Source organism: Idiotropiscis lumnitzeri, chromosome 17 (assembly GCF_059441095.1).
Source record: "Idiotropiscis lumnitzeri isolate Australia: NSW breed Sydney's pygmy pipehorse chromosome 17, RoL_Ilum_1.0, whole genome shotgun sequence".
In the NCBI taxonomy this organism is placed as follows: domain Eukaryota; kingdom Metazoa; phylum Chordata; class Actinopteri; order Syngnathiformes; family Syngnathidae; genus Idiotropiscis; species Idiotropiscis lumnitzeri.
The window spans coordinates 14,244,686-14,253,153 of NC_142407.1; the positions used below are offsets into that span (position 1 = coordinate 14,244,686).

General features: G+C 43.8%; 1 long non-coding RNA gene across 1 annotated transcript; it reads right to left on the reverse strand.

The window, feature by feature from the left end:
- Nucleotides 1-1,825: 1,825 nt before the first annotated feature.
- LOC148320431 (uncharacterized) lies at nucleotides 1,826-8,196 on the reverse strand. The gene is made up of 3 exons (XR_015839623.1): nucleotides 7,441-8,196; nucleotides 2,664-2,759; nucleotides 1,826-2,524 (listed from the first exon to the last, which is right to left on the reverse strand). It is a non-coding gene; the product is annotated as an uncharacterized LOC148320431 (long non-coding RNA).
- Nucleotides 8,197-8,468: the final 272 nt, after the last annotated feature.

Below are 8,468 nucleotides of genomic sequence, written 5' to 3' on the forward strand. Positions count from 1 at the left end.
AATGCTAATAACGGCGGATGGCTCGTTAGCATTCGTCTCGCTAACGGTTCTGCCAGGACATGTGACGAATCGCAGACACTTTCCAGTGGATTGATGTCAAAAGCGTGCTTGACAAGTCTCGGGGCTACGTGAATAAATACATGTAAACGTCGACTAATCCCCTATTTTCAATTTCTCTGCGGATTAGACGCTGGGCCGGCGCGCTCAAGGATGCAGATTGCCCCGGAATTATTAGCATATCTACAGCTTCATCGAGGCTTTCAGCAGCTCGCATTTTTGAACTGAAAGGCATTTTCAAATTAAAAGTTGCCATTAAAAATGATGTAAAATGGACTTTTTTAATAGCTAACACAAAAATAGTTGGCTCTCAAGGGTGCCTGACCAGCTGTCGTGTGAAATCATGTACATTTTTGGATGGTTGGATGGATGGAAGATGCATGGATGGATGAATGATGGATGGATGGATGAATGAATGCTTAATGGGTGGATGGATGTATAACAGATGCATAGACGCATGGATGATTGATGGATGGATGGATGGATGAATAAATGGCTCTTTGGATGGATGGATGAATGATGGATGAATTGGTGGATGGATGGAAGATACATGGATTGATGAATGAATGAATGTTCTATGGATAGAATGTTGGATGAATGGAAGCTGCATGCATGCATTGATGGATGAATAAATGGCTCTATGGATGGATGGAGAAAAGGGCAAAAAAAAAAACACCACTTTATTTTGAATGTATGGACCTTACTTCGAGGTTTAGTCTATTTTAAATCATGAAATCTTGAGTGTAAACGTTTTTTTCTGCTGACAATCCTCTCAAAGTAGAAAGAAAAAAAAAAAGCGACCAACCTTGGGATGTCGTGGAAAGTGCACTCGAAAACACAACGTGTGTTGCAAGCCACGAAAGGCCAATGCATCGATTCCGCCATTTGACACAAAGCAACTCTAAAAAAAAACGCAATTAGCGGGAATCCGACAGATTGAAATCTGCACAAATGTTAATCTCCGTCAGGGAAAATGTGGAAATAAAAATGTCAGGAGTGATTGCGTTTTGTGCTTTAATTAGCAAATAAGCCGTGGAGTGCAAGATTCAATTAAAACATATTTAAAGCAATGACAACAAAAGCAGCGCAAGGGAAGGTTAATTACAGAATTCAATCAGCGGCGTTTCCATTGAGCAAACTCGGCAGCATTTACAGTAAGTGCTCCAAATTCTGTTGATTCGGCTGGTGACAGCGTGTTTGTTAAGGGGAAAAGACAGACAGGACAAGCACTTAGAGAAGAGCAAGAGAAACGATTGAATACAAACTTGCATGCAGGAAGAAAGTTCAAACACAAAGACGTGACTTCCTATTCCCTTTTAGGCAAGGTCATTTATGCGCACATGAACAAGGAGATCACGCAACTGGTGCCCACCAACCTTCTTCGTAGACTACATGTGCAGCAACACATGTAGACAGACAATAAAATTCTACGCAAATGAATATATTATTTATCATCTGCCAAAAACGAGAGCTCATGATATCCAACGTGGATGATTTGACCTCTTCGTTATGTTTTTTTTTTTTTTAATATTGTGTTTTCATTGGTGGATGTTGCAAAAAAACTAATCAAGTCGACCAAATATTTTGTACTTTGTGACATTCCCGCCACGGGTATCGTGTGATTTATTCCAAGTCATACATTCATTTTCTATAGCGCGAGGTCCTCATTAGGGTCGAGCTGGCTTTTGGCGAGAGAAGCCGAGTTCACCCTCGACTGTCAAACAGCCGTCCGCTTTCTATAGCGCTCGTGCTCATTAAGGTTGCGGGTGAGTTGAAGCGGATCGCGGCGGATTTTAGGCGAGAGAAGTTGGGCCATCCTGGGCTGGTCGGCAGTCAATAGTTGGGCACATGTAGAGCACAAAAAATTCAATCCTGAGTCTAATGATTTTGAAAAGTCTTATATTTATCTTGGATGAAAAATAAAGCAAAATTCAGAATAATTCCGTTTGTAACTTATAATTGGCGAAAGATCCTTCAACAGGCCGCTCATCCATTCGCGTGCAGTGTTCATTTGGCGAAAAGAACGAATAGGACATGAGCAGGCCGCCTTGCAAACAGGTCCTGGTAATCCATAAATTTGACACGGTGACTCGGTAAAAAGTCCTCATTACTCGCCAGCTTCTTCCAATGCGTCCGTGTAGCGTAATGATCACACACGCATACGGCAGCCGTTAATTAAGGCGACGCCTGTCGTCTGCGGGAAACTCAAGGTTATTTTGACAAGATGTTCAAAACACTTTGTCGGAAAAAAAAAAAAAAATCAATCGTGTCCTACGCGCGTACGTAAAGGCTCATTAAAAAGACTTGGACTGCTGCTGTTTTCTCACCATGAGCGCATGATTGTGTTGCTTGTTAGTTTTTTTGTTTGAAAGCAGGAGGCTAATAGGCAATCTATTCCGTCTCGCGCCACCCTCGGCTGACCAAGCAGCGACGATAACAAGACTCTTGGGAGGGGGGGCCAGACGAACTGGATGGACACAAAGACAGAGGGACGCTTTAGGCCAGATACACACACACACGCCCACCCACACCCACACACACGCACACAAGTTCAAAATCCTACAAATCAAAGTTTGGGATGTAATGGGAGGTTTTATTCATCTCACCGTGGAAAGACCAATCGGGGACGATCAGTTGCTCGCCGGCGCCGTTCAGCCATTGGATCCCACTTCTGACACCGACTTTCCGTCACTGCTTCTCTCCTATGAGGTGAATCAGAAGATTTTTTTTTGGGAGTTACTCCTGCCTTGCCATTTTACTTTGCTTTCTGAATCTAACCGGTCCAAACGTACACGCATCACAAACCGCTTGCGCAATCTTTGGTTTCCCCACACCTCATCTCACAGGTTTAGCAACAGGACCATCGCTCGCTTAGCAAACGCTATAGCGCAAGACATGGTTCAAATTCAAATGTAAAGCCAAACCCAAGCTTAAAAATATACTCTGAAAGCATAATTCTGGTTTTGAATTCTATCCCTAGACAGCTAGGGATCGATTTTTTATACATTTATCCAGATACTGTATGTAGATAGATAGCTAGCTAGCTAGCTACTGAGCTAGCTACTGAGCTAGCTAGCTAACGAGCTAGCTAGCTACCGAGCTAGCTAGCTAACGAGCTAGCTAGCTACCGATCTAGCTAGCTAGCTACAGAGCTATCAATCTATATAGCTAGCTAGCTAGCTCAAACGGGTAATAGTGCTACCACTACCACATTTGAACTAGGAACCCTGTTAGCATCAAGAGGCTACTTAATGCTATCTGAATAAAACTCATTTTCATTGTAATTCACTTCCTGTGGCTGCTTTACAAGAATCTACACCGCGCCACCGCTTGTTTAATGCAATGCTGCCAAGTTTTGGGGGCCCAGAGGCATCATAACTTCAGGTGGAGGTCAGTGGATTTATTCCTGAGTGTGATTGTTTTTCAACACACACACACACATACACACTATACACACAGCCTTGCCTTATGATGCCAAATTTCTGTCTGGCTTTAAAGTGGATAAGAAATATAGGAAGAAATGCCTCCCCTGGAGCTCAACTTCTCATCTCTTGACTTCTTGCTGAGGCATTAACTTTTCTTTTTCTTCTTCTGAGACAATTCCTCAGGCTCTTAGACAATGCAAATATCAGTCTGAAATGATTAATTATACCCCGCGGGGGAGAAAGGGCAAGTCGTAATACTACAACTACTGAAAAAATAATAAAAAATAAAAAAAAAACAGAGCTTGATGATATAGATCCCCTTGACCCAACTCTCATGTGGCACCTGCCGGTCTTTACAAGAGCGGAGGGAAAAAAAGTATAAATATTTCACATCCAATAGAAGAGCGTCCGAAGATGAGCTTGCATCTTTTATTCATCAAAGCTATAAGATGTAATGCAAGATGTAAGATGCATCCTGTGGTCCGTACGACGCCTGCGGGGCTAAATGTATAATATGTACCGAGCATGTACAGCCTCACAAGGATGACTCATTAAGAAGTATCGGGACAAGTTGACAGCAGACCCTTAACGTAAAGCTTTCATTTGGGTTTCACGAAAAAAAAAAATTTTTTTAAAAAATCCAGAAATGTTTTTTACATGCAAATGAGCAGAGAACAGTGAGTTTCTGGGAGGCCTCAAAAGGCAATTCTGCCGTCAGACAGAAAATATTAAAAACAACTCAATGCACTTCTTGGGTCTCATTTCAGATCTAAAGCGTTCACTGTTTGTGGCAAAAGTTAGACCGCTGGAAAAACCGCTGTCCTATCGCCCCTCCGGCCTCCAAAAAAAAGAAATCCACTGACTTCCTGCCAGGCTTGCAACGTTACTTATTCGCAGATGCTGAAAGTTGACAGGGTGACGGGTTATTTGTGGAGATGACAGATGGCAGAATTGGATATTGATCCGGGGAGGGTGGTGGTGAAGGACTGCGAGAGGGAGGGGGGGGTTTATAAAATGAAAACTCGATTTTTCACCTGAAACGCTGGCGGAAACGGGAGCGGGTCAACAGATGGACCAAGATAAGCATCAGCAGAAGAAGAAGAACGGCAAGAAGGTGGAAAGGCCACAGACTCTGTGAACAAAGATAACGGATCGACTGAATGTCACTCTTGACTTGACGGCTAAAGAAAAGCTCATCTCGAAGAAATTAAATTGTGTCCGCTCGCCTGAGTACGGTTAAGAATTAAAGCACATTGATTGGCTCTTGGACTGCTCGCCACGCCAAAATTTATTTGCCAGATTGTGACATCACAGTGAGACTAATTTAAAAAATACCGCCACTACTTATAGTTCCCCTGAAGGAAAGTAGAAGTTGTTTGCAGGTTTAAAATGACAGGAGCACATACGCTAACTTCCTCTAGCATGTCAATGGCATCTTGCATTATGTGTTAGCATTAAGCTAATGGACATTGTTTGGTTGAACATTTTGGATGAATCTTGCATTTCTTGCCAGCGAGAGAATGAGAACGGATGTTAAAATATCCTTTAAATGTTTTTTGAAATATTTTTTTATGTTTTGATTTGAAGAAGTCAAAATGTGGAATGGGGAAAATTGGAAATGATGCGGTCTCGCTACTCTATCCATCAGATTTTCCCCTATCACGAGTGCGTCTGGAAGGTAATCTCCTCGTGATAAACGGAGGTTCACCGTACTGCATTCTGATGCCTGAAAGTCGTCACTTCATCCTCTGCTCTCGCCCGTTTTAGTTTTTCTTTAAAAGATGTGGAAATCCTCAAGCGTGGTCTCTGCGGGGTTCAAGCGTGTCCGAGTGCACGCCGGCCTGGCCTTTCATTACTTTCCGTCTGCTGCCGCTCCAAATCTGCCGCTTACAGGGAGCCTTCCAGAAGCCTCGGAGAATAAGAAGAAAGAAAGCATATCCGTTTCTCCAGAAAATTGCGCATCCCTCAGTCGAGCAAATGTTGTTTGTGGTCCACAAAGACACGGTGAGCGCATTTCTTTATCGTTGCGCTTGTTATAAAGTTTCTACATGGTCAGAAACAGGAGTCTATTTCTTGAGTATTTCCTTCAACAACAAAAGCATGACAACAATATATATGTCTTTGAAAAAGAGAATAAAATATGAACACGGTTTATTCATTTCATTTTTTTTCAAGTTTGGCGGGCCGGATTAAAACGTTTTACGGGCCACTTGTGGCCCCCGGGCCGTAGTTTGCCCACAACAGTTCTAGATGTTCCCAGACTAAATCTGTACAGGTTTGTTCCTAAAAGTGAATTAACAAGGGTACAAAAGCGTACAGCCCGCCCCAAAAATGTACAATCCACACGGCTAAGAATTAAATCTCACGGGAAACTGTTAGGACCTCTTCTACAACTCGGTATTTTCCAAGGCTGTAGAATTTACGTGTCAAGGGTACAAATAGTGTTGCTATCGTGTTGACAAGCCAAATAAGGCTAAAATGGAGGCGTTAATGAAAGTAACTCCAAAATAAGTTGCAGCTAGCTAGCTAGCTAGCCGGCTAGGCGTAGCGTTCAAATGCGGCGATACATAAACCACATGCTGCCTATTTGCCGATGACCGAATCACACCCGTGATGTTTTCAGCACTCCCTCACTTGTGTTACTGCTTAGCTCAGGGGTTCTCAATCCTGTTCCTCGAGGACCGCTGTCCTGTCTGTTTTCAGATAATCCGCAAGGTCTTCAGAAGCTAGATAACGATCCTGATCATTTGAATCAGGTGTGTTGCAGCAGGGGGAGATGGAAAGCGGACAGGACACGGACGGCCCTTCGAGGAACAGGATTGAAGACTGCTGGATTAGCTCATTGCGAGCTAACAAATTAGCTCATCCGTTCAGAACACAAAATGGGTGTTTTCGCACCCCCCCCCACCCCTTTCAGAGACAAGTACGGCTTCAAATGTGCATACGAACCTAAAATGTCAGCTGTAAATTGAACAATAAAGTCAACGCGTTGTTTTGTGTGATCCGCCCTCCCTCCCGGCAGCCTTCGGGCCAAACAAGAACAAACTCCGGCTTTAACCTTTTCCTGAAAACGCAACTCGTATGTGTGGAATCCCCCCCCACACCCCCACCCCTCCGCCGTCTCCTGCAGCGTCGTCAAGCAGAGGGTGAGAAGGAGGTTAACGCTTTCCAAACAAAAAGAGGCTGTTGAATATGCACGCAGGCGTTTTGGCGCAAGCCTGTCAAGCGTCTCATTAGCCGCAACGGCAACCGACTCGCTCTGCGCGCAACCACGCCGACCAGCAGGGGGCCGGCTGGAAAACGAAAAAAAAAAAAAACGCAAAAGGGGTTAGGATTTCCATTATCTTATTTTTTATATATCAGCGTGGGCGGAAGTGCGACATGCTTTTTAGTCATCGTCCTTGTCTGTCAGCAGATTTTTTTTTTTGCAGCTGCAGCAGCAGGCGTGGGTTCAATGAATGTTTCAGCACAGGGAAAAAAATGACACAACTATCACAGTTTCTCACTCAGAGGCTCAGTAGAGAAAAGTTTTTTTGGTTGTTGTTTTTAGTTCATCTTTTCATTTAAACTTTCAGTAGCTTCCTTAGACTCTTCTGCCACCACGATAAATAAAGGCGGGGAGGTTTTGAGGCGTTTTTTTTTTTTAGGCAAACCAGTAGGGTTGAATGATTTTGAAAGATAATTTAATAGCGTTTTTTTTCCCCGTTGGATATTGCGGTTGAGATTTTTATATTATATTTTCTCCTTTGCAACAAGATGGCAACAAAACACTACTTTTGTCTAAATGAAGGGCCTCACTTAAACATTCTTTCTTCGGCAACAAGATGCAGCAAAGCACTACTTTTGTGTTAAATCAGTGTCTTACAATAATTGCAACGATATGATTATTGTGAGTTATCCTGAGACTATAATCGAAAACAGACTTGCGGAGCAAAGAGAGAAAAAAAAGTAGCACTACCTGCTAACTGACACGTCTGTGCCTCTGCGACGTCCGCCAGCAAAATAAATAAAGAATCAAATGTTGGCAAACAACAAGTAGAGTTGACAGCATCTCCTCTGTGCTTGTGTTGGCTGTCAGCTTCCTATAGCGACTGCGCTGTAATAAGAAAACTAAATATGTACCAAAAAAATAAATAATCTGAGGGCGGGGGGGATAAATCAACAGTCATTTGTGCAGCTGTCACTTCCTATCTCGGCGACTGCAGGTTTCTCCAACAAGGGCGGGGGCGTGTTGGGGTGGACGTCAGTGGGCACGTACGCCGCCGACGTCTTTTCCAATGAGCCCGACGATGACAGGAGACTCGCAACGTCGCTCCAATCTTATCCGTGCAAACAGATGTTCTTCAGCCACGGGATGAGGGTGGTGGGGAGGAGGAGAAGATCCGGGGGGGCGGGGGAGGTTATTCGGAGGAAAACATGGCGACAGTAAGGGAAGGAAATCAGAGACCCACAAGCTTTGCACTGCTTACATAAATAGCTTGAATAGTTTTCTCAACGTTCGCGATAAAAGCAGTTCGAGTTCTAAAGGTACGCACGTGTTCTTATTCAGATTTCTGATGCTACGTTCACACCAAATACGTTGGAGCTTTCCGGTGGGTTTAATTCGCGGGCGTTTGACCACGTGGGTGTGCCTGGATGCCGCCGCTCATTCGCGCTCACGGGGAGGGGGAGGGGCTTCGGTTTGTGACGACAACAGCGTTTGCGGAAGTAAACGAAGAAGAAATTGTTTGGCGACATCGCATTCAAGTGTGTGACACTGTGCTAAAACTAATGCAAACAACATTGCTGTCTTGGGAAAGTTCAACAGATGTAATTAAATAAAAAAAATAAAAAATAAAAAAAAACAGGCATGCCAATCACCTCGCTCACCTGTGTAGCCAAGCTTCTCATGTTTTTTTGTCCCCTAGTACAGTGCTTCTCAATTATTTTTGTTACGACCACCCCCAGCAAGAAGAAAACAATTCATGCCCCCACCCCACCTCCCAC